The sequence below is a fragment of the Schistocerca americana genome, chromosome 2 (assembly GCF_021461395.2).
Source record: "Schistocerca americana isolate TAMUIC-IGC-003095 chromosome 2, iqSchAmer2.1, whole genome shotgun sequence".
NCBI lineage: Eukaryota > Metazoa > Arthropoda > Insecta > Orthoptera > Acrididae > Schistocerca > Schistocerca americana.
This window is the reverse complement of record NC_060120.1, coordinates 711,817,138-711,843,251: the sequence shown is the minus strand read 5'-3', so window position 1 is coordinate 711,843,251 and position 26,114 is coordinate 711,817,138. Positions and strand designations below refer to the sequence as shown.

The window sequence follows — 26,114 nt, the reverse complement described above, 5'->3', positions numbered from 1 at the left end:
AAGACACTGTCGACGCGTGCTCTGTTCTGTAGATATTTTCAGTGCACTACGGGTACAAAGATTGGTTTGGTAGGAAATCAAACGAAGTGCAAATTACCTGTAGCGAGCGACCGGAGACCACGCCTTCCTTATACCGAAACATCCAGGAAATAACTGTACAGCGTCCAAATTTGTCAATGGAGTTCGGGTTCACTGAAGAAGGGAACGTGTGCTCAAAGCGTACTACTGTATGTTACACCTAGCGTGTAAAAGCCTGTATGTTGGTAGTTGTTTTCTGCTCACACCTTCGGATTAGATCGGTCTTTCACTCTTTTCTGTACCCAATGGTGTAGAAACAGTGGAGCTCTTCTCCCCTCCCCGCTTACCCTGCCCCCTCACGTCAGTAACATACGTACGACATAGCTTAGAGCTGCGAGTTGTTTGACCTGTTTCTGAAGAAAAAGTACGCGACTCTTCAAATTTACAGGAACATGGTTCAAATGTCGGCGAAGAGGAAGCGAACAGTGGTTGACTGAGTGGAATGCCTTAAAAACTGAAGACAGGAAGTAGACCATTTCAATGAGACAGCTGCAGACAACATGGAGCGGTATATGTTGCTGTGAGTTGGTTAATACTGACAGTAGTCGCTATTGATGAAATAGCATTGATTTGCCAACTGTCACCATCGTACCCATGATTGCAGCAAGTATAGCGAAATAAGCGCGCGAATGTTGAATTGTTAGGCAGATCTAGGATTATCGCAAAACAGTCAGTTTTGATAGAATTTACTGAAAAGATACACGCAGAAACAATGACTGAGGGGAAATTGACATATGCAAGTTATGTATGGTTCCTACTATCCAATTAATGCATAATGTTTTTCAGTATTTCTCTCCTTTTTCAATGAAAATACGCTCTCAAATATTAAGTACTTAATTTTGACACCTGGTATCGAAAGATATAAATAACCCACACAACTAAGGAAATAATTAAGGATTAAAAGCGACTACAAATATTGTAAAATTGAAGTGACAGTTGTACAGAGTATTCTGTAAAAACAATATTGTCTACGAGAACCTATGAGGACACCTTATTTTAACAGAGTTACTGTCAACCTTCAGGATCACAATACAAACATTTGATAATTGTCAGTTGTGGTTGTTAGCAAAGCATCTTAAGATCATATCAGTCGTTGAACTAATACAGTTGTGGGTCTGATCACTGAACGTCTCAAATACAGACCTGGGTATACTGATACCATTGGTCTTGGTCGCTTTAGACCTAAAACTCTTTTAATGGAAGGAGTGATCTGATGTGAAGATGATTTTTCTAAAAAAAAATTGTAGTCGCCAAATCAATGTGTCAAGTCATTCGAAGTATTGTCTTTCGCACAGTTAATTATGTTATTAGCATGTACACATCCAATTACACTGTCAGAGTGAGGGGAATGTAAAAGCATTAGCGCTACGTCACGTTTCATCGTTTGCTCACTAAAAGAGACAGTTCAACTTCACATGTTAGATTGTTACTTTCTCAAAAGAATTTTGGATTTTTTATACCAGGTTGGTACCCCCTGTATCTGATGGGGAAACGACCCTTTCTCTCATTAGTTGATATACGCACTGTTCTGAATGTTAATCTACACACACACACACACACACACACACACACACACACACGCACGTATCAGACTGCTGTATATCGCTATAATGGCGAGACTGTGTTCAGTGACGAGAATGTACGATAGGAACTGTACAATCAGCCGATTTTTGAGACCTCAAAAATGCAATTCTTTCAGTTGAAATAATTCGCAGACAAGAGAAGCATTTAACACACAACAAGATCACTGTTCCAGTGCGCCAGTAGAAAATCGAAGTACAGAGAACGGTTCGAATCTGCATAGATTTGTGAACGAGATACGCTCTTTGGTGGGTTATAATCGAGGAACAAGAGGTTAAATGAGTATTACGCGGCTCAAACTTGGTGCAGCGGTTTAGAGTTAACGCACTAAGGCGGTTTATGTCAGCTGCTCTGAAAATTAAATCGAAAAGTTGGGAAGCAGTCTCGTAGTAAGTGTGGTTAAGTGGGCGAATGTTTGCATTTCAGTCTCTAGCTCATCGCCTACTGACATGCTGAGACTGCTGCTGGCGCATGGATGTCCTTGGGAAATCTCGTTGGGCACGCTGAAATACAGTTGAGCGACACGGAAGACACGTGAAACGACCGTTCTCATTCATGGTCGTAGGTGACTGAACCGTTCATTCATGACTGAAGCGTTTATTCATCGGGCTGTTGTCTCACATTAACATCGGTGACGCTGTACCTCGCTATTTGAATAATCTAGGCAGTACACCTTACCGAATTTCCTGTCGTGCAGAGCGCATTGCACCGCGTTTTCACGGGACGTCGTCTGTGATAGTCATGTGAAACGACGAATTTGTGATTCCAGCAAAGCCGATTGAAACGTTGCGTTGAAATTTCGCTTTGTGAAAAAACGGAAATAAAGGGACACATATTTTTATCTGAGATGTCAACACTCAATAGTTTCCGAGAAAATGAGTCAAAGTTCTGGCGCTACTACATTAATTCGCGCTGACAGCGTGGAGGGTAAAAATCGTAGAGGGAGACCAAGAGATGAATACACTAAGCAGATTCAGAAGGATGTAGGTTGCAGTAAGTACTGGGATATGAAAAAGCTTGCACAGGATAGAGTAGCATGGAGAGCTGCATCAAACCAGTCTCAGGACTGAAGACGACGACGACGACGGCGGCCTTCCACCTAGCGGTAGCCCCGTGGCTAAGACCACAGTACAGAGTTCTCTCGCTGCATGTTCAACACTAATACAGGGTGTCGCACTAAAACCTCCCTGATTTCAAGGTCCCAGGAGAGAAAAACCACAGTAGATACCACAGTGAAAAATGCACCGCATTGGAGAGCATCCCAAAGAATTTATATTCCTGTGTCAGAAATGCCAAGTATCGTCGCCAGAGTGCAGCATGGTCGCATGAAGTGAAAATGGCGACTCCACAGTAGCGCGCGCAAGCAGTAGTGTGGTTTGCAGAAAGAAAATCAGCGATTAATGTGCAAAGAAATTGTCTTGTGTATGAATGTGATACACCTGATGTGAAACTAATTAAGAAATGGTATAGGAAGTTTTTGGAAACAGGAAGTGTTCTGAAACATTCTGGCGGTGCACATCACGTAGATTCAGAGGAGACAGTGAAGGACATCAGACAAACGTTTCTAAGAAGCCCACGTAAGTCAATCCGTCAAGCACTTAGGCAACTTGACGTACCTCAATCAACATTGCATCGTGTAGCTCACCAGCGTCCTCGTATGTGTGCTTACAAAGTGCAAATTCTGCAACATCTGACGCCGAAAGACAAACCACTGGACACTAATTTGCAGCGGATATGCTGTAGCGTATTATGTATGCCAGCTTTCTAGAAAGATGTTTATTCGCAGATGAGGCAACTTTTCATCTATCAGGAAGGGTTAATAGGCGTAATGTTCGGATGTGGTGTTCGCAAAATCCGCACGTTGTCATTGAATATGTTCGTGATAGCCCTGAACTAAACGTCTGGTGCGGGCGAATGCGGGTCGTCCTTCTTTGCCGTACAGTGAAGGGGTCAGTGTATCTGGATATTTCGGAGCAGTTTGTGTACCCTCAGATACAAGACTTGCAACAATAACAGAGGAGATGTTACAAAGAACTTGGCAAGAAATTGAATATAGACTCGATATTCTTTATGCTACAAATGGTTCACATGTAAAGGTGTATTGATAAATAAATAAATTCTTTGAGATACTCTACAATGTGGTGCATTTTCATTGTATTGTATTGTTTTAATTTTCCTAGGTCTTTGATATCAGGGAGGTTTGAGTGGGACACCCTGTATTACATAGCATTTTTCTATCGTTGTCGAGGAAGTATGTGACTGACATCGAGACATACAGTGTGCGCAAAATAACCATTTCAAGTATTATTAAAATATATTTTACGTTGATAAATCCTTTATAGTCCTACATAGTTAACAGTAATTCGAGATGAAAAGTATAGATTCCAATATTTTAAGTTTTACTTTCACACTTGAAGAGAACCAGTGTATTCCTCAGGGTGATATCTAACAAAACGTTCAAAGTATAAACATTCGAAGCACCACCAGCAACGCGCGCACGTCAGTCAGATTGTCTAGAGAGCATATCATAAGGAACAGCAACCTCGTTAACGTTGCTAAATACCTAGCGATCTAGCAATAATTTCTCGGCAAACCAAACATATCAAAGCACTTCTTCGGGTGCTTGAGCAAGCGATTGATTACGGATACATACGTGTATTTTATTAACTGCGACACTTCTATTTGTGATTTCTCTTTGCTGTGTGATGAAAATGCAGCAATTAAGTAATGGGGAAATGTAATTATTCACCAGTAAGTAAAATAATACGCGTCGTAGGGTCGACAGAACGGCTTACATTTCGTCGAGAACCAGGACATTGTATAAACTTTCATGTTCTTGTTGTTGTTGTTGTGGTCTTCAGTCCTGAGATTGGTTTGATGCAGCTCTCCATGCTACTCTATCCTGTGCAAGCTTCATCTCCCAGTACCTACTGCAATCTACATCCTGCTGAATCTGCTTAGTGTATTCATCTCTTGGTCTCCCTCTACGATTTTTACCCTCCACGCTGCCCTCCAATACTAAATTGGTGATCCCTTGATGCCTCAGAACATGTCCTACCAGCCGGTCCCTTCTTCTTGTCAAGTTGTGCCACAAACTTCTCTTCTCCCCAATCCTATTCAATACCTCCTCATTAGTTATGTGATCTACCCACCTAATCTTCAACATTCTTCTGTAGCACCACATTTCGAAAGTTTCTATTCTCTTCTTGTGTAAACTATTTATCGGCCATGTTTCACTTCCATATATGGCTACACTCCATACAAATACTTTCAGAAACGATTTGCTGACACTTAAATCTATATTCGATGTTAACAAATTTCTCTTCTTCAGAAACCCTACCTTGCCATTGCCAGTATACATTTTATATCCTCTCTACTTCGACCATCACCAGTTATTTTGCTCCCCAAATAGCAAAACTCCTTTACTACTTTAAGTGTCTCATTTCCTAGTCTAATTCCCTCAGCTTCACCCGACTTAATTCAAGTACATTCCATTATCCTCGTTTAGCTTTTGTTGATGTTCATCTTATAGCCTCCTTTCAAGACGCTATCCATTCCATTCAACTGTTCTTCCAAGCCCTTTGCTGTCTCTGACAGAATCACAATGTCATCGGCGAACCTCAAAGTTTTTATTTCTTCTCCATGGATTTTAATACCTACTCCGAATTTTTCTTTTGTTTCCTTTACTGTTTTGCTCAATATACAGATTGAATAACATCGGGGAGAGGCAACAACCCTGTCTCACTCCCTTCCCAACCACTGCTTCCCTTTCATGCCCCTCGACTCTTATAACTGCCATCTGGTTTCTGTACAAATTGTAAATAGCCTTTCGCTCCCTGTATTTTACCCCTGCCACCTTTAGAATTTGAAAGAGAGTATTCCAGTCAACATTGTCAAAAGCTTTCTCTAAGTCCACAAATGCTAGAAACGTAGGTTTGCCTTTCCTTAATCTTTCTTCTAAGATAAGTCGTTATGTCAGTATTGCCTCACGTGTTCCAGTATTTCTACGGAATCCAAACTGATCTTCCCCGAGGTTGGCTTCTACAGGTTTTTCCATTCGTCTGTAAAGAATTCGCGTTAGTATTTTGCAGCTGTGACTTATTAAACTGACAGTTCGGTAATTTTCACATCTGTCAACACCTGCTTTCTTTGGGATTGGAATTATTATATTCTTCTTGAAGTCTGACGGTATTTTGCCTGTCTCGTACATCTTGCTCACCAGATGGTAGAGTTTTGTCAGGACTGGCTCTCCCAAGGCCGTCAGTAGTTCTAATGGAATGTTGTCTACTCCCGGGTCCTTGTTTCGACTCAGGTCTTTCGGTGCTCTGTCAAACTCTTCACGCAATATCGTATCTCCCATTTTTATCTTCATCTACATCCTCTTCCATTTCCATAATATTATCGTCAAGTACATAGCCCTTGCATAGACCCTCTATATACTCCTTCCACCTTTCTGCTTTCCCTTCTTTGCTTAGAACTGGGTTTCCATCTGAGCTCTTGATATTCATACAAGTGGTTCTCTTTTCTCCAAAGGTCTCTTTAATTTTCCTGTAGGCAGTATCTATCTTACCCCTAGTGAGATAAGCCTCTACATCCTTACATTTGTCCTCTAGCCATGCCTACTTAGCCATTTTGCACTTCCTGTCGACCTCATTTTTGAGACGTTTGTATTCCTTTTTGCCTGCTTCATTTACTGCATTTTTATATTTTCTCCTTTCATCAATTAAATTCAATATATCTTCTGTCATCCAAGGATTTCTACTAGCCCTCATCTTTTTACCTACTTGATCCTCTGCTGCCTTCACTATTTCATTCCTCAAAGCTACCCATTCTTCTTCTACTGTATTTCTTTCCCCCATTCCTGTCACTTGTTCCCTTATGCTCTCCCTGAAACTCTGTACAACCTGGTTCTTTCAGTTTGTCCAGGTCCCATCTCCTTAAATTGCCACCTTTTTGCAGTTTCTTCAGTTTTAATCTACAGTTCATTACCAATAGATTCTGGTCAGAATCCGCATCTGCCCCTGGAAATGTCTTACAATTTGAAATCTGGTTCCTAAATCTCTGTCTTACCATTATATAATCTGATACCTTTTAGTATCTCCAGGATCCTTCCGTGTATATAACCTTCTTTTATGATTCTTGAACCAAGTGTTAGCTATGATTAAGTTATGCTCTGTGCAAAATTCTACCAGACGGCTTCCTCTTTCATTTCTTATCCCCAATCCATATTCACCTACTATGTTTCCTTCACTCCCTTTGCCTACGCTCGAATTCCAGTCACCCATGACTATTAAATTTTCGTCACCCTTCACTACTTGAATAATTTCTTTCATCTCATCATACATTTCTTCAATTTCTTCGTCACCTGCAGAGCTAGTTGGCATATAAACTTGTACTACTGTAGTAGGCATGGGCTTCGTGTCTATCTTGCCCACAATAATACGTTCACTATGCTGTTTGTAGTAGCTTACCCGCACTCCTATTTGTTTATTCATTATTAAACCTACTCCTGCATTACCCCTATTTGACTTTGTGTTTATAACCCTGTAGTCACCTGACCAGAAGTCTTGTTCCTCCTGCCACCGAACTTCACTAATTCCCACTATATCTAACTTTAACCTATCCATTTCCCTTTTTAAAGTTTCTAACCTACCTGCCCGATTAAGGGATCGGACATTCCACGCTCCGATCCGTAGGACGCCAGTTTTCTTTCTCCTGATAACGATGTCCTTTTGAGTAGTCCCCGCCCGGAGATCCGAATGGGGGACTATTTTACCTCCGGAATATTTTACATAAGAGGACGCCATCATCATTTACCCATACAGTAAAGCTGCATGCCCTCGGGAAAAATTACGGCCGTAGTTTCCCCTTGCTTTCAGCCGTTCGCAGTACCAGCACAGCAAGGCCGTTTTGGTTCGTGTTACAAGGCCAGATCAGTCAATCATCCAGACTGTTGCCCCTGCAACTACTGAAAAGGCTGCTGCCGCTCTTCAGGAACCATACGTTTGTCTGGCCTCTCAACAGATACCCGTCCGTTGTGGTTGCACCTGCGGTACGGCTATCTGTATCGTTGAGGCACGCAAGCGTCCCCACCAACGGCAAGGTCCATGGTTCATGTATTCCACGAATCAATGATAATATCCAGAAACGGGTCCATCTTAACGCAAGGTCACAGAACTTTTTGTGCAAAATCTGATGATAAATCTCTTCTGTGAGATATCCAGATTTTGTGGCTGTTGTGCATGCTGCCGTTTCGTTAATTGGTTTACGTCTTACAGGACTCGAACATCAGATTCACTGACTCCTTGGAGACAACAAAAAGTCGTGGTAACGTATTTCCGGCAGTTATTAATTCGTACTGAGTTGTGTAGGAGTGTTGCAAGCTCACGAGTACAAAACAGAGGACCCGGGTGAAATGCGGAGGCTCGACTCGAGATAAATACGGATTCGTGGCAGTTGGGTCATTTTATAGTGGCAAGAAACACGAACATGCGATCACTACACGATCTTTACGGCAGTAGACAATGTCCGCAGCGGCCTCATTGCTGTCTGGAAGTTTTGAATTCAAAGCCACAAACACCCAGTGCGATTCTTTCTAGGGGAAACTCAGCAGTGTAATGTCACCAAATACAAGCGTACGTTTGACGAGTTATTGGAAACTGTATTTCAGCTTCGAACCTCTACTGTAATACCTGAATTCCATTCTCATTTCGTTATAAATATGGTCCAAACTAAACGTATTACATCTCTAGTAAGAAAATTTTATAGTTTTTAATGTAAGTTACAGAAATAGCTGTCGGCCAGTTGATATGAAGTAATCTATTATCAGTTCTTGGAAAAACTTTTACGATCTTCAGTGAAAATGAAGTCGTTTCCGTACACTGACTAGTAAAGAAGGCAAAGCTGTGTCCTCTCCCCTCCCCCCCCCCCCCGCCCCATCTTATAGTATGGCCTGATTGTCGATGAAATCGAAATATCGACGTGTTCATTAAAAGTAATGCCGTAAGAGCTTATGCTGTTCTGTCAAGCCTATGACGTACAATTCTACTGAAAGGTGAAGGATTACATTCGTCCATTACAGATGTTATTGGTCATCGTACAGCAAACTGGAATCAAAACTAGAAGCGATTCGATTAATAAAATATATGTTTGGATCCGTAATAAAATGATTTGATAAGTTTGATTTGCCGAGAAATTGCCAGATCGCGAGATATTTTGCAACGTTAACGTGGTTGCTTTTCCTAATGATATTCCAACTAATTATGAGTGAGCGTGGCTCATGCGCCTTGGCACGTTGCTAGCGGTGCTTCGAATGTCTGTGCTTTGCACTTTTTTGTGGTAGATACCACCCTGGGGAGTACGCTCTTATCCTTGAAGTATAAAAGTAGAACTCAAAGTAAAAATTGAAGTACTGGAATTTATATTTATTTGCAGTTACTCTTAATTTAGTAAGATTTGTGACGATAAAATATATTTTAATAATATTGAAAATGCTTATTTCATTCGTAAATAATTCCCCATATTTTTCGATGTCAAAAATTTTGTTACTGATGTCACATACGTTCTCTACAACAAAAGACAGAAAAATTACGTAAGATTGTTTTTGAGCACGGTACGGGAAAATTCGAAACTGCTCTTAGCTGCGAGGCTATCGACTTGCTAGGTATAACTCCACGCTCGCGTACTGATGTACTTGAAATAGCGTCAAAAATTGCCTCATTTTCTCGGGAAGTATTGAGTGCTGGCACGTTAGACAACAGGCGCCCCATAATTTTGACCCTAGTTTCACCAAGCGAAGTTTAGACTGTGAGATGGCAACCTGAGGCGGGTTGCTTTCGTTAGGCCACGGGGAGGCCGTATCAACGAATCTGTAACAAGATCGTGAGAGCATTTTGAATGTTTTGCGGTGCGAAACATTCTTCTCTTGATAATTCTGAACGCCTGTGTAGATAACAACTTAGCGAAATGAAAGGAAATAAGCAGCAGTCGTAGAAAACATGGCTGATAAGAGGACTGCGTATCTCGGCGCCGCTTATTCATGACCTTTTATCGTTCGGTTGTTCTGGGTAAATACGGAATCTGGCACGTAGCCTAAGTGCGACGTTTGCTTGCTTCTCTCGAACACTCGCCTGCCTGTACACGTGTTCTCATTTCTCTGGCGATTTTAATGTATCCTAATGAAAGGATGTAATTCTGCCCCACATTTTTTGTGGCACAAAGAGAGTCGTAATATTCGCGTGTGCCCCAGCAGCGCTTTATCGTGACTGCAAGTGTGTTTCCAGAGCAACAAAAGATAACGCACGCTCCTGTCCTTCCAGCTTCCTGCGCAGATCGCCTGCAAGAGACTAAATCAGTCACAGGTAGCTCACTTTAAAAAATTCGTAACCGGTACAGGCAATGAGCGTCATGCTCGTCACCAGATTTAGGTATTAATGCTCCAAAAAACCTGCAGAGTTCAGGGGAACGTTATGCCCTAAAGTTTTGTGTTAAATTTGGGAATCCGCAAGTGTGATCTTTGAAAAGTTGAAACAATCCTGTGTGGACCTTCAACTTGTAAAACCGACGAAAACTTCGAGCGTGTGCTTGCTCTCGTGAGATAAGACCGACGTTAAACACTTTCACCGCGCATCAAATTTTGATCGAAGATTTGCATATGAGAAAGGTTTGTGCCAAAACAGTGCCGCAAAACTTCACAGCTGACCAGGACACTCGAAGAAACGTGTGTTTATATTATTCAAAAGGATTGCCAGTGACCACGAATGGTTCCGTCGAGTGGTGAAGTCTGGACTTTTTTGAGTTCAATCCTGAGGCAAAGCGACAAAGTGAATAGTGGCACACTGAGACATCTCCTCGACCGAGAAAGACTCGAATGAGGTAATCAAAGATCAAAACACAATACTGATTCGCTTTTTTGATAGTAGAGTACCGTGCACAAAGAATTTGTTCCTGTAGGACAAAGATGTCTTGGAAAGGCTCATGAAAAGGGTGAGTCAAATGAGATCGGATACTGCAGTTAAGTGAATGCTGCATCATGAAATCTCCCCATGTCACACTGCCACTTCAGTCACGGAAATTTTCCCTTCAAATGGCAGTTCTGTTGCTCTGCAGGCCTGCTGTTCACCTGATTTGAGTTCCCGGGACCTTTTTTTTTACCAGAAATTGAAAAATGTCTTAAAGTCATTTTGGCACTCTGGAGAGTATTCAAAAGAATGGGACAGACATGTTACGGGCCCTAGCAATTGAAGCCTTTCAGCACTCCTCCAAGAGTGGTGTACAGATGCCGAAGGGAACTACTTTGAGGGGGACAATATTGCTGTGATTCTTCTGTTTCTCCCAGGGTATTATTTGATCGAACAGTCCACGGGTGTGCTGCCTTGTCCAAAGGGCACAATATTTCGGCGATCAGACATGTCGCCATCGTCAGGTGCGCTATGAACTGAGCTCCTGAGGGCGGGTCAGCCTTGCTTCGGTACGTGAGGGAGTGCACTTTACCCGCTGGAGCCTTGAGTTCCATTCCCAGGAATTATTTACACCAAGTTTTCAACTGGCCAACCATTTTAATTCATTGACCAGGGTTTGGATCGACGGTGTTACATGGGTACCAGCTGATTCCTCCTATACAATGGCCACAGGACGTCAAATACGGGCAAAATTCTCACGTCTGACAAACCATCACTGGAGGCCCCGTGTAATTGTCATCAATCTGACTGACATGGTGCTAAGTGACTATGCTGTGTCAGTTCTGGAGAAGAGACTGAACTTCGCTCCCACCCCCAAGTACACGCCGGTTGCAGGCATCGTCAGAGCAGTTGAATACGTTGCTGCCCGACCACCGCCTGAAGCGGTTGAAGTACGTTGTGAATCCTGCCACGCTCGGTGAGAACTGACCCCACGATATCAAACGTTACCAGCAGAGGGCGAAGTGCGAGCGGCGATTCGGGATCTGAGAGAGTACCCTGAGATTGTCTTACATGCTGTCAGAGACAAAGCTACTGTTGTTCCTTCCCACCAGGCCTACACTGAGAAGATCCAGAGCCGGCTAGATGACGACTGCTACAGGAAGATCAGCGCTGACCCCACAGAGAAGGTCAAAAAGACTAGCTCTTTTCTGAGGGACACGGATATACCAGAGGGGGTCGCCAAGAAATTTGTTAGTCAAGGACCTGTACCGCCAAGACTTCATGAACTTCCCAAAGCTCACAAAGATGGGTTGCCGTTGTGCCCATGTCAGCAACATTAGGGCACCTACATACTTGCTGGCAAAGTACCTGACGGAAATACTAAGCCCTTAACGTGGGTAAATGCACTCTATCCGAAATTCTGTTGATTTTATAAAACGTCTCGACAACTTCAGGGTGAAAGACTCGTATATCTTAATGAGTTTTGATGTTTCGTTATTCACCAGGTTACTTCTAAGAGTCGCTAGAGCCTATTGCTCACAAATTTGACACACTACCGACCTCTCCAGAAATTTCTTGACCACGTATTTTCTGTTCAATGGAGAATACTACGAACAAACGGAAGGAGTCGTAATGGACAGCCCGCTCTCGCCTGTGGTCGCGAATTTATTTATGGAGTACTTACAGGAAGAAGCTGTGGCGTTATCCAAATGGAAACCTACGTTCTTTTCCGTTATGTGGATGACATGGTCATTTAACCCCATGGAAGTAACAAACTCCTTGACTTCCTTAAACATTTGAACTCCATACATCCCAAAATCAAATTCACTACGGAGACAGAAGCAGGAGGGAGGTTATCATTCTTGGGCGTCATGGTGAAGAGAAGAGCTGATGGCACCCTCGGCCACGGTGTGTATAGGAAGACCTGACCTGTATTAGCATGCAGAGAGCTGGCACCACCCTTCGCAGAGCAATGGGGTGTTGAAAACGCTAGTACAGAGGGCGTGCACCATGTCAGACGCAGTGTGTCTGCCCAGGGAGGTGGAACACCTCAGAACCGTGTTCCGAAGAAACGGGTCCCCAGAACGGCAGATTAGACGCGCTCTCCGCCCCCACCAGAACGGTACAACCTGTGGAGAATGAAGCAGCCACGGAGCAAGAGGCAACCTTTAGGCCGTATACTGGCGCACTATCGGGAAAAATCGGACGCATATTGAAGAAGCAGCGAGTAAAAAGTCTTTTGCCCGCCCAATAAAACACCAACATTATTGGAAAGTATCAAAGGTGTCGGTTTGCGGAAGGCCGGCGTATACCAGTTTCCATGTCTGTGTGTGAAGACAGTGCGCACCGGCTAAGATCATTGCCGAGAACACCAGAGGCACACTCGACTGATGTATGGCAACAAGTCAGCGGTCGCAGAACACTGTTTGTTCGAAAATCACACGATGCAGTACGAACGTACCAGAATCTTGGCACAGACTTCCAGATACTGGGATGTCGTTAGAGGCCATAGAAATTCGTACCAGGGACGATCTCGTCAACAGAGACCGCGACTATAATCTTGGCAAGGCTTGGAAACCAGCACTGAGTTTAATGAAGAAGACTCTCAGCAAACAAAACGATCTGTCGGCTAGGGCGGATAGAGACCTCACATCAAAGCTATGACAGACGCCGAAGCTAGTGTCTCCGCGACCGCCAAATGCCGACACGGCGGGCGCGGACCGATGACGGAGCGGCTCTTGGGGGGAAGGGGGGGATATTAGTCGGCCACGCGGCCTCAGGAGCTCAATTCGTCGGGGCACCTGACGTTGTCGACGTGCCTGATAGACGAAATATTGTTCCCGTTGGACACTGCGAACCTGTTCGATCGACGACATTGTTTGAAAATAAAAAAGCAAATAAACAAAAAATTGCAGATAAAAATCATTCTCATTGCGTCTCGCTCACCACGTATCTCTTGCTCGTATGGGAAGTGTATTATGGGCTATTCAGTTTTTCGTTATCGAATTTGTCATGTCTAAGTCGGCATGTGACTTTGTGACAAAAGCAACGGAAGCGGAGAGTTCATAGGGTCAATTATGAAGTAGATTCGGCACAGAATTGACACGACACTGAACTTTGTTACAATAAATAGCACGAAAATGTTGAGAAATAAATTCGACGCCGTCCTTCTACCGAAGTCAGTCAACCATACACAGGAATAGTACGTGTTACAGCCGTAGCTGCCAACTCGAGAGATAGATGATGTTAAGTTCAGGAGCAACCCACTGTTTAGACTGCTGCTGTTGTGGCCTCATACACCGCATAGACGACTTTTATTTGAAGGGTAATTACGTAATGCTGTCGCGTATGGTGTCAATGTCTGCGCTGGTGGCGCCACCCGTTCCGTAGTAGAGTAAACATTACGACGAATTCTCTGCTTCCTCTCTACATCGAGAGCTCAGTTCAAAGCACAGCTAAGATTGTATCCGCTGGCACGTTTAAAGTTTCGCACATTCTTATTTCTGCAGCATCTGGTTATAGATCCCAGTATGGGTAGAAGCCTGGTGCAAAACTTTTGTCTCGTGTTTGCTCTACGTGAAGATGACACATTGAGTTGCAGAGAGGCACAACGATAAGACTTTTCCATACTGAGCTTTCGGCTGAAGCCCTCTTCAGACAAAGGAAAGAAACACGCACACGTGCCATCACAGACGCCGACGCTATCGTCTCCACAACCGCAAATGCCGACGTAGCGGCTCTTGGGGGCAGGGGATACTAGGGATTTTCGCACACGCGGGAGGATGTTGAGGTTAAGAGCTAAACTGTTCACTCGAAGGCACGAAGTCCCGCTGTGTCAGAGATGTGGCTGTCATATAGTGCAGTGCGCTATTTCCGGTCGCTCTAACCAGACGCAGAAATTGACACCTTCTGCGACAGCATTACATAATTACCCACCAAACAGAAGCCGCCAATGTGCTATACAAGGCAATGTAGGCAGTCAGTTGTTCCCTCCCACACCCCTAGCGATAGATAAGACGTCTTACTCCCACAGTATTTTTATAAAAATGAGTCAACCAAATTTGGTTGAAATTACTCGAAGGGTTGCCACGCCTTCTCGTCACAAACCATCTGCAATAGGGGTGTAGGGTTGTCCTACTGTCTCACTAATTTTTCCAGATATCAGGTAATACGTATGCCGTGTTTGCTAGAAATTTCATTGGCGTTAGAGATACGATGATATGCCGTCTTCGCACCCGCTCTCCCCAACTCCAGGGGCGGAACGTCATAGTGACTATCGCCAGTACGACTAGCGACCGCGACTAATATCGTCTTTATCGAATATTTTTGTCTTCCCACAGTCACTCCTTGCCCAAGGGGTGGTTAGAGTGTATTGCCTCTCTATAGTTTTATACGAGTAATTGTAAAATGAGTCATATGTACAAAATTTGATTGAAATTGCTCCAATCGTTCCTGAATGAAGCTTCTATGTCACTACCTATTCAGCCGTTCCTGTCCCACCCCCCCCCGCCCCCCCCGCTCCCCCCCCCCCCCCACACACACACACACACACTTTCCCGTCGGTGGTAGGTGGTTCTTATCCCCACAGCAACCTTCGCGGGCTTGTCCACAATTCAGTTTCATAGCTCGAATGAATGGTATTGGGACGCTAAGAACAGTCAAATATTCATTTTCATATGTTAGATTTCAGAATGAGTGCGCTTTGAGACTTACATCAAACTTTACATACAGTTTCAAACCTTTTTGAAACGCTCTCTCGCTGACACACTCCGCTATCTAACTAGAGGAAAAAGTTTATCGCTTACATTTACACTTTGACATCAGGCTGACTTCTGAATTTATTCCTGCTTTACCACTCGATTCACTAAATATACCTGCAAAATCACCAATGTACAGCACATACTTCTGGCGATACGTCATAATAATTGAGATGGGTGAAAACCAGATTGTGATCAACCTTGAATGTTTTACATGCGTAACGTGAAATATTTAAAACATTCGCTCATTTGCGAAGTAACCACACGTTTTTAGCTGTTTTATACATGGTAGTCCGATTCTTTAAAGAATTGGAGGAGGAGGAGGAGGAGGTGGAGGTGGTTTCTGGTTTAGAGCTAAACTGTTTACTAGGAGGCGCGAAGTCCATTACTCCTGCTGTGTGAGAGAAGTGGCTGTCCAGTAATGAAGTATAAACGCGTAGTTGGCGGCACCATTTCAGCGGAGGAAGGCAGATGGTGTTTAGCGACCCGAGTCCGTGTGTGTCGCCTGCCGGTCAACAGAGGTGCGTCCCCGTAACGAAAATAGCCTGTTTACTGGCCTTTTTTTAGTATGGCAGCCGCGGTGGAGCCTGGCGTGCATAGGGAGCGGCAGGAAGCTGTATTGTTCTTGTAACGTGTCCTGCTTTACACTTGGTAAGCAGACGCCACTCTCGCTGCGGTAGGGACAAGGCACACATCTACTGGAAACGGACACCATACTACAGTTGCTGATACCGAACAGCTGGTTCTGCATTCAAAGTGAAGTTGCTGTGTCTGTTGTAAATATTGACTTCTCACTGAACTGTAGCTGGCAACAGAAAAATTTCACTTTCCATCATTTGCAGGCGTTCAAGACCTGCTTCCGGTTGTCGACGCCGTGTGCGGTGTAGTTCACATTCTTTGCGTCGCTTCCACTGCATGTACTCGGCTAGCAACGCTGGGTGGTAAAGCTAGTCCCTTCATTTTCTGCATCTTGGCTACAGTCTTGTCTGTGGCTAATTCGCAGATTCGACAAGTTCATTTCATTTGTAGGAAGGTGTAATATTTAGGCTATTCCCGTAATGAAAAATCTTTGTATTCAATAAGGCATCTTTTGTAGCCTACCACTGGATACGTGCCTCCGTGACGCTATCGCTCTAAGGAACCTTAATTAAGCACACTAGACTTGTTTTTATCTTCTCTATCTCCTTCATTAATCACAATTGGCGGGGGCCCCAGACTGAGGAGCAATATTCCAGAATATATCGCACGAGAGTTTTCTAACCTCCCCTCTTTGTAGGTCGATTAATGTTCCACAGGTCAACGAATCAGCCAAGTATCTTTTTTCTTACGTAAAGTTTTGTGTGGTAGTTGTACTTTAGGTCGCTCTTGAAGCCCGCTCTAATATATATTTGATTCGATTGTTTCCAGTGGTCGATTATATATATCTGAAGAAAAATTGTCGCTTTACGAAAACCCTTCAGGACTGCCAGTCGACCAGTGGAAACAATCTAGTCGTTTAATATACAGGGTGAGCACAGTCTTGCCGTGATTATAAAAATTTATAACAGAATAACCGTTTGACATAATAAGTTACATTTGATGCCGTTACATAGGTTAGTGTTACTAGTTGTTGTGACCAATAGATGGCGCCAATGCTCCACAGCACCGACGCGGTCTGTCGTTGCTGGCGAAATGGCGTCGAAGCAGGAGAAAGCGCAGTTTGTGCTTTGGTTTGACGAAACGAAATCGCCCATCAGTGTTAAGCGTAAATTTCGGGCTTTTCATGGACGCAGCCCTCTTGACGTTGAATAAAGCGATGGTATGCAAAATTTGACGAAACAGGCAGCGTTGAAGATAGTCCTCGTAGTAGCAGGCCTCGTGTGAGTGATGCAACTGTTGGTCGTGTTCGGCAACCGTTTCAATGGAGTCCGTCTAAATCAACTCGTCAAGCATCACGTGAACTTCAAATACCGCAATCAAATGTGGTGAAGATTCTTCATGAAAGGATTAGGTTGCATTCCTACAAAGTGCAAATCGTGCAGACCTTGAAACCGACTGATTTGCTGACACGTGCTGAATTGGCAACTGAGACACGACGGCAATGAACAGACTTTGAACGTGGAATGGTAGTTGGAGCTAGGTCATGGAGATTTCCATTTCGTAAATCTTTAGGTAATTAAATATTCAGAGACCCATCGTGTAAAGTGTGTGCCGAGAATACCACATTTCACGCATTACCGCTCACCACGGACAACGCAGTCACCAGCGGCCTTCACTTAACGAACGGGAGCAGCGTCACTGGCGTGGAGTAATCAGTGCTAACAGGCAAGAAATCAATGTGGGCGGAAGAAGAACGTATCCGTGGTGGCTGTGCGGCGAGTTGGGCGTAAATGGGTCATGGCAGCAGACGACCGACGCGAGTGATTTTGCTAACAGCACGACATCGCATGCAGCGCCTCTGCTGTGCTCGTGACCATATAGGTTGGAGCCTAGACGACTGGAAAACTGGCGCCAGGTCACATGAGGCCAGATTTCAGTTGGTAAGAGCTTATGGTTGGGTTAGAGAGTGGCACAGATCCCTGGCACCCATGGGCCCAAGTTGTCAGCAAGGCACTAATCTATGCAAGCTGATCGTGGCTCCATAATGGTGTGGTCTGTGTTTACATGGAATCGACTGAGTCCTCTGGTCCAACTGAACCAGTCATTTCCTGGAAATGGTTATGTTCTGGTACTTGCGGCCATTTAAAGTCATTCATGGACTTCACGTTCCGAAACAACTATGGAATTTTTATTGACGACAATGCTCCAAGTCACTAGGCCACAATCGTTCGCGATTGGTTTGAAGAACACTCTTGACAATTCGAGCGAATGATTTGGGCACGCAGATCGCCTGACATGGATCCAAACAAACATTTATGGGATACAATGTCAGTTAAAGCACAAAATCCTGCACCGGCAGCACTTTTGCAACTATGGTCAAGTATACAGGCAGCGTGGGTCAATATTTCTACAGGGAACTTCCAGCAACTTTTGGAGTCCATGCCACGTCGAGTTAGTGCATTGCGCGGGGCAAAAGGAGGATCGACACGATATTAGGAGGTATCACATGACTTAGGTCACCTCAGTGTAAAAGTAATTTCACCGTACAGTGCCTGCGAGGTGACAGCTGTTTCTACAGCTGCTTGTCCTACACCTGTTTCTATTAGCGGATCGATGCAACAATACGAGTTGTTTACCGCAAAACCGTTGCTCATTATGGCGGTGGCACCGCGCCGTGGGAACCGGCGGCGGCCAGCTATATATTTTGAGAGGCCAACATGTCCTGCGTGACTTGTAAACAGTTCCGTTCCCACTCGGAGACATCGTCGCGAATGCTGTGCCAGCAGCTGCCTCTCACAGCGGCCTCTTTACAAACCGGCCGTTTCTTTGCCAAGTTTCTGATGCCGCAATAGGTTGCTCTTTGGCCGGGAGCTTCGAACTGCTACGATCGCTCACATGCGATCAACGTCATGCAAATTCCACGAATAAATTGCTGAAAAGTCCTCGTTGTCGTCCTCCGTAGTTAGTCATCGAAGTGCTGTCAAGAATACCTCGAGAAAATTACCATATGAAATGCTGCAGCTGCTAACACTCTTTCTAGAGAAGCAGAATTAATATAGGCTTCCCGTCGTTTCGGATATAGCTTTCAGAAATTGATATAGACGAACGTCGGAGTTACTGGGCCTATCCTTGTCTAATCAGAGATTCTACGTAGTCTCTAATGACTTCATCGCCGACGGCACACGAAATTTTAATCTGCGTAGCTAAATATATGTACGCCAAGGATGGGTGAGTAAATAGAGGAACTGGGTATGTCCTTTTCTCTTAGAGACTATCTGGTGAAAGATCCCATCCTATTTAGCGAGGCATGATTTAGTACTGTGGAGAATACTGGGTTGTATAAAACGCAAAGCTATACGCTAGATTAGTTATTAAAATGGCATTGATGTTTTAATTGGTGGAGAGGTACACGCCTCATTCGCTTGGTGGATAGAAACTTGTATCAAATTGGGTGCAAAAGATCAAAGATATTTTATGGCTGTACTCTGCAGGAAGTCTTAGCCGATGCAGATTTAGATAGGGGCGGTGAAGAAAATCAGAACCAAGTATGTAAAGAGCCTAAGGAAATAAACAACGTATGCTAACTATGAAGGAAATGTGCTAAAAGCTATAGTGTGTATCAGTCCTGTAAATGACACACACTGCAACTGGCCCAGTAGGGGAGACCCATTGGCAAGTACTGGAAGTGCAAACCGTGTTAAAGGAGAGTGGATTCTCTGACACGTTAGATATCCAGTGATAAGACGGCGTTCGAACTCAATGGAAAATGCAGTCTCCCATATGCAACACCTAAAATACGTGGATTGGACGTGTGGAAGTAATTAAGAGAGCATTAATAAATTGTTTTCAGTTACACATCCCTCCCCTTGCATCAGTCCCTCAACTGCAAAGTTCTATACAAATGAAAGATGATCTTCCCCGTAACTGTTCCGCACCTACGAGTTTTGATTGGAAATATTTCTATAGTCGTGCCGCTTTTATCATGTAATTTTATTTTGATCTTTCTATCTTAAAAAAAAGTCTGTGTAAATAATTCGATATGACTTTTTTCGATCATTTAGTTGTGTCCTGTATTCAATGTAGATTTCGGCTGTCTTAGCATTATTAAGTTAAAACTTAATTTAAATGAAGAGGGTAGTTAGCTACACGAGATTGATTCATAGATGAAGGCCAATTATACAGAGGTGTGGATCCATGTTAAAAGCATAAATCTGAAAGTCTTCTAGCGATAGAAACTTTTCGTTTCAATAAAGTAATTACATTTTGCACAGTGTGTGGAACTGATTTACATACTTGGTATAATAAATAAGGACGGAAGAGACGGGAAACAGGTGTTTAATGACCCGTGGACGTAAAAGGTCATAAAGAGGTGGGCACATGCTTGGACTTGAGAAGGAAACCAGCCGTTTCCAATTCGTAGAACTATCACAAAATTGCGGTACCGATCGCGTCCTCGGTCTTCCTTGACTACTCCTAACTGGCTTTTTTTCTTATCCGGAGAGGTTATTTTTCTCCAATCATTCTTTCGAGATGTTCATCCCAATTTCTTCTATTTTCTTGTATTTTGTTGAGGATGCATACTTTTCTCCAATTTTCGAATTCCTAAATTTGTGCCGCGCATGGTAGCCGCGTGGTGTAGGGCGCCTAGCCATGGTTTGCGCGGCTCCCCCCGTCGGAGGTTCGAGTCCTCCCTGTGTGTGTGTGTGTGTGTGTGTGTGTGTGTGGTACAGTTTAAGTTTGATTAAATAGCGTGTAAGCATAGCGACCAATGACCTCAGCAGCTTGGTCCAATAGGAACTTACCACAAATTTCCAATTTCTTCCCTAAATCTGTCAGCTTTTGTGCATTCCTTTACTGCTCTTAGAAACGTCATATCCGAGGAGACTAGGATTACATTGATGCAGTCAGAGGCCACTAGCTACTCAGTTGCTAGTTGGCAATAGTCACCATGTGGACGATGTGGCCTATTCTACACCATATTTTAAATCTATGTGACGATGCTATGCTGATTATATGTTTTGACGACGCCATTATGGCCGTATCACTTTAGGACATGGTGTAAAAAAGATCTGAAGATGGTCATTACAGACTGAAACAGGTCATCGTCTAAAGAATTCATTTGTGATCAGAGACTGGAATAAAAAAGCATTTTACAGTGTTGGATCACTGTTTGTACACGCGATTATGTCGCAGTTTGTGAAAATAACATAAAAATGTACTTTGCGTGTTTTATTAAAATATGCACCGAAGTAATCTACCTTAGATTGCTAAGAAGTTAAGTGTCAGTCTTTTGAAAATACAGTACAATATATTTTGTGTACTCTCTTTCAAATTTAGTTATTTGGGGGTGGCACTTTTTAAACTCGTCGAACCAGTTCCATAAAAATCGACAAATTTTGACTCTTGTCCCTTCTTTCTGCAGATGTCCATAGCTACTGAAACTAACTACGCCACTGGTACAGTCTTTCTCTTCGCACGCTGCCATACACACGTCGATGAAGCGCGCAAGCTGCTGACAGAATTTTTCTCCAGCGGTGACGTCAATCCTTCGACACAATAGGGTAGGCGACGCGCGCAGTGCTCCACAGTGGGCCATCCTTGTGATGCGCCCGACAGTCGTGGCCAGTCTACTGGCGCACAAACCTGCTGCGTGCGGCCTTCACGGCTTGCTTACTGCGTCGCCGTCTCCTCTGGCGTTCAAAGGCCTCGCTGGCGTAGTTGTCCAGTAACCCAGCAACCACGCTCTGATGCAAATGTTACTCCATCTTGGCCTCAGGAGCGTGGGACAGCGGCTGGTCCATAAATGTATTAATAGTGTACCAACAACCGTTATTTTGATATGTTAGGCAACCAGTTAAGTCATCTTCAGGTCGTCGCGTGAATGACACAAAGAACCACTCTTGCATATATAACAAGACACCAATATTCGTATGTAGTTTCGTAGATATCCAAACTTCATGAGCATGTGTCTATGGAACCAGATACGAATCTTGGTGCCTTGTCAAGTGTTATGCTCGGGTGGTATTGATGTCATTCAAGCGACAGGTCTGAAGATGATGTAATTGGAATATCGAAACTGATTGGCTAATAAATCAATATCAAAATAACGGCTGTTGGTATAGTATTATTAGATTAAGCTAAAATGTTTCTTTTGCTAGCTTATTCGAATATTATCGTTCCTTCGTGGAGGCTCCGCAGTATGGCCACTGATCGGTTGCCAACTCAACAGTGCTTAATTGTGCCTTTAGCGTCCTAAAGGAACAAGTATTCCCGTCCTGCGATTATTGAATTCTGGTTTGATTAAAAAAAGAAACACGTAATATTTTTGCCCCACGCCAAGTGCACACACTAGATATTTTGTTACTGATTCGTATCAGAAAGACTTTCAGAAATTATAGTACTCACAAGGGTCAACATTTTCCTGTGGGATTAGTACCCATAATATACTGATATATTGAAGAAGTGGTTTTTCTTTTAATGGGACGGTGAAATTTAACGGTAAGTTATATCACTGTACTAGTATCACTAGGTATAGAATACCGCTGCAACTGGCGTTGAACCTTTCTGAAAACAAACGGGCATTCGCTGTAAGTGTATAAGCTTCTTAAAAAAATTGTCATATTTGTGAATACTGAATATTTTGTTTTCCAAGATTTTCTTCTCGTGTAGCGTGTACTTTAGATATCGTGTTAAACTGCTAAACAATACTGACTGTTACGTGGCCCTGTGTTGCGCATATGAAGTGTCGCGAGACAGCACTGCACTTAATTAAATTCAGAATTTGAAACATTGAAAATGAGTATAATTAACTACCAAAATAAACTGTGTGCCCAATGAAAATGATGTAACTCAGTACCAAAGTACATCATGAAAGTTGCGTGACATGAAGTACAATGTTTGACGTGGAATAACCACACTATTCATCCCCTTAATAAAGCCTTCCAGATAGTTTCTCCCAGATTTCTGTGAATCTGGGATATCTAATTCTCTGAAAACTCAACTGCTTGCTACAATGCCTCAAATCAGAATGCCACTGCGCTGCACAACCGTCATGAAAAACCATACAAGCGGTACTTCCGAAGTGTCGGCACAGCCGTTTTATTTCCATTCTGCGAAGCTTACGTGCACATGGAAATACTGTCACCTTGATTCACTACTAACCCCGCTTTTGTTGCCGGCATAGTCACGCTTTATACGATGAACTTACCGGAATAAGTTACACATGTCGTCCCCCTATAAGACAGTTGTGCAACAAAATTATGTAAAATCTGATAAAGCTGTTATTAGTTGTCTTTACTTGTCTTAATATTAAAGATAGTTTATTTGCTCAACCTTTGACTTTGAGATGTTTATTTGTTCATTTAGGTTTTTTCTCGTTGTTGTGGAATTCGCAACACTACTTTTGACACTCTGTGTATATGCGATTTTTTTTTTTCAGGTGAAAAGACTCAGCATTTTTACATTTAACAGTTGAAATGTCATGTGAAAGCTTAATTCTAATTTCACCATGAGAAATGTTACAGACAACACGTCAGTACTGTGTTGCATTGGTTTTGCAGATATCAGCTAACAACATTTGCACATTAAAGGTTTCAAAGAAATAAAATTTTCTGCACAGCAACAACAATTACTTAACTACGGCCTCCTACAGAAATTCTGTTGTAATCCTTTTGGTCTAAAGAACCATACTGTAAAAAAAGGGGTTATAGGCTGTTACTTTGGAAACAGCTATCAGTGAAAGCAATTACAAGAAACAATTTTAAATCTTGTCAATAAATTATGTGCCCAGCGTGTTGCAAACAATTTGCAGCGAGACAAAAACAACACTACTGAATTCAGCTTCATCAGTCAGAAGATTTGAAGCAAAGGAAGTGCATGTCAGACCCCCCAACACAAGCCTTACTGCTATTTGGATCTCTCCTCTGAAATTTTATTGGGTGTCAGTAAGGGATACCAGAGGTCAAGCAAAAGGAAAGTTAAGTGAATCTCAAGAGGCAGTTGCAAATAACATTGCTGCCACTAAACACTTTAATCAGAAAGATTTTCAAACACCGAGTACAAGTAAGGCATGTCTTGAATATTTAAAAGACAAGTCCAAATTGTAAAAACAGGCTACAAAAATGGTAGATTTTGATGTTATCAGCTGGAAGTTGGGCTAAAAAAAGGAGTGATGTAAGAGTTCGGTGTGTCATAAAGAATGATAGTTTTGTCAGGTGAGATGAACTATCTTCAAAACCAATGCTACACTGCACAGAGATGTTACCTTGAATATGCAACAAACTAGAGATTGATTGTAACTTCCACTTGATTTTTAATGAAGTTAAACGAAAAAATACTGGAGATCTTCATTGGGAAAAAATTGCATGTTCGTAGATGGCGAAAAGCTTTGTGGTGAATTCGAAAATAACATAGAAACGACATAAATGAACATGTACTTCTAAAAGTCGAAGGTTGGGCGGATGAACTTCTCTATTTTTATTTGGAAAAGTCGATGGAAATTTAACAGATTCTGCGTCATTTTCAAATGAACATATTCAGAAAGTGCGCACAAGCTTCGCTTGTAATAACAATGCATGTTTTTAAACTGCTTTATTATCTCTGATGTGCTTTGTCTAAAAAAATGGAATGAACTTTTCCTGAGCAAGCAAAAGACCATTTTCAGTGGTGTAAAGAAAGACAAAACTGAGATGGTTTTGAGATATAGCCTTCTGAAAATCTAACAAAATTAATAAAATTTTTGTTTCGTCTTTAATATTTGATAACACAGTAATTGAGTAATCAAGACGCCACATAACGCCTTAGAATTTGCTGGCTGGCTGCAAATAAAGAAGTAAAATCAGCATGCAATAGACGGTTCCTGGCCGCGGGTAATGAAATAAGACACACTGCGTCTTATTTCACGTTTGCGTTTATACCCTTAGCTCGACAGTCGAGAAAAGGGCACTTTCATCTATGTATAGAAATGCTCTTAAGTATCTAACAAAAATTCATTCCATTTCAGTCACTTCAGTGACACAGATATACCACTCCGCATTACAAATCGTTTGATCAAAAGGAGTGCAATTGTCAGTTATGCAACTTCAACTCAAAACGTGCCCTTCATAATAAAGATGCTGCTCACGTGGGATAAACTTCTACACAAAGATATCAACAGTATTTGCAAAAAAGTTTCTATCTCCACGCTGCATACAATGGTTATGAGGACAAAACAGTGCTAACTTTGCACTACTTAAAAAAAATCAAATTATTTTACGAACTTTTGTAAAATCTGACATTATGTTACCGCTGCTTCAAACAAGGGCACTCAACCGAATACCTCAGCAGAACAATAATTTGTGTTTCCAAACAGTGCAGCCAAACTACCCTGGTTAATAAGGACGTAGCTGGCCGGTGTGGCCGAGCGGTTCTAGGTGCTTCAGTCTGGAACCGTGCAACCGCTACGTCGCAGGTTCCAATCCTGCCTCGGGCATGGATGTGTGTGAGGTCCTTAGGTTAGTTAGTTTTAAGTAGTTCCAAGTTTTAGGTGACTGATGACCTCATATGTTAAGTCCCATAGTGCTCAGAACCAAATTTTTAATAAGGACGTAAACAACGATTTTGCGCAGCCTGATGTATGCTAAACGGCTCCGAGGTTTTAATGCAGCTTGTATATAGGGGGTAGTAACAGAGACCCTTTGTGATTGTGACGCTACGGCTAAAATGTATCATGATTTACTACCAAAATGTATCCGTGATACGACAGTGACTTCATTTGTTCGCTGGGCTTATCGAGACAAATGGAACACCAAATGGCTGTGTTAAGAATACAACACGACACCACACCGTCTCTGGACAACCAAGGACGCGCCTTTGGGCTGCTAATCGCAGGCCCAATTGTTCTGAAGTAAACGTGAGAGAGCACTTGACTTTTATTACTTGCGTGAGAAAGAAACTTTTCTACGTGTAGTAAATAGTGGCTAAGAGAATATCACGTTTCTCGAAGCACGTCTCGCACTGTTTTCATACACAATACTGCACATTGTCCCAGGTAGGCTTTGTGCTTCCCAGTGCCGAAAAGATTTTGGCACGATCTAACCAGTGACTGATCACAAAGGAAAATACTTTCAAGTGGAACTTGGCAATAACACTGAAGTACGTGCGTGTACACACACACACACACACACACACACACACACACACACACACACACACAAGCGCGCGCTCGCGCGCAACGACAGTG

General features: G+C 42.9%; 1 protein-coding gene across 1 annotated transcript in view; it reads left to right on the top strand.

Moving 5' to 3' along the window:
* Nucleotides 1-26,114, top strand: part of LOC124595757 (mitochondrial carrier protein Rim2) — a 161,397-nt gene that overhangs the window by 60,629 nt on the left and 74,654 nt on the right. The window lies entirely within an intron of this gene.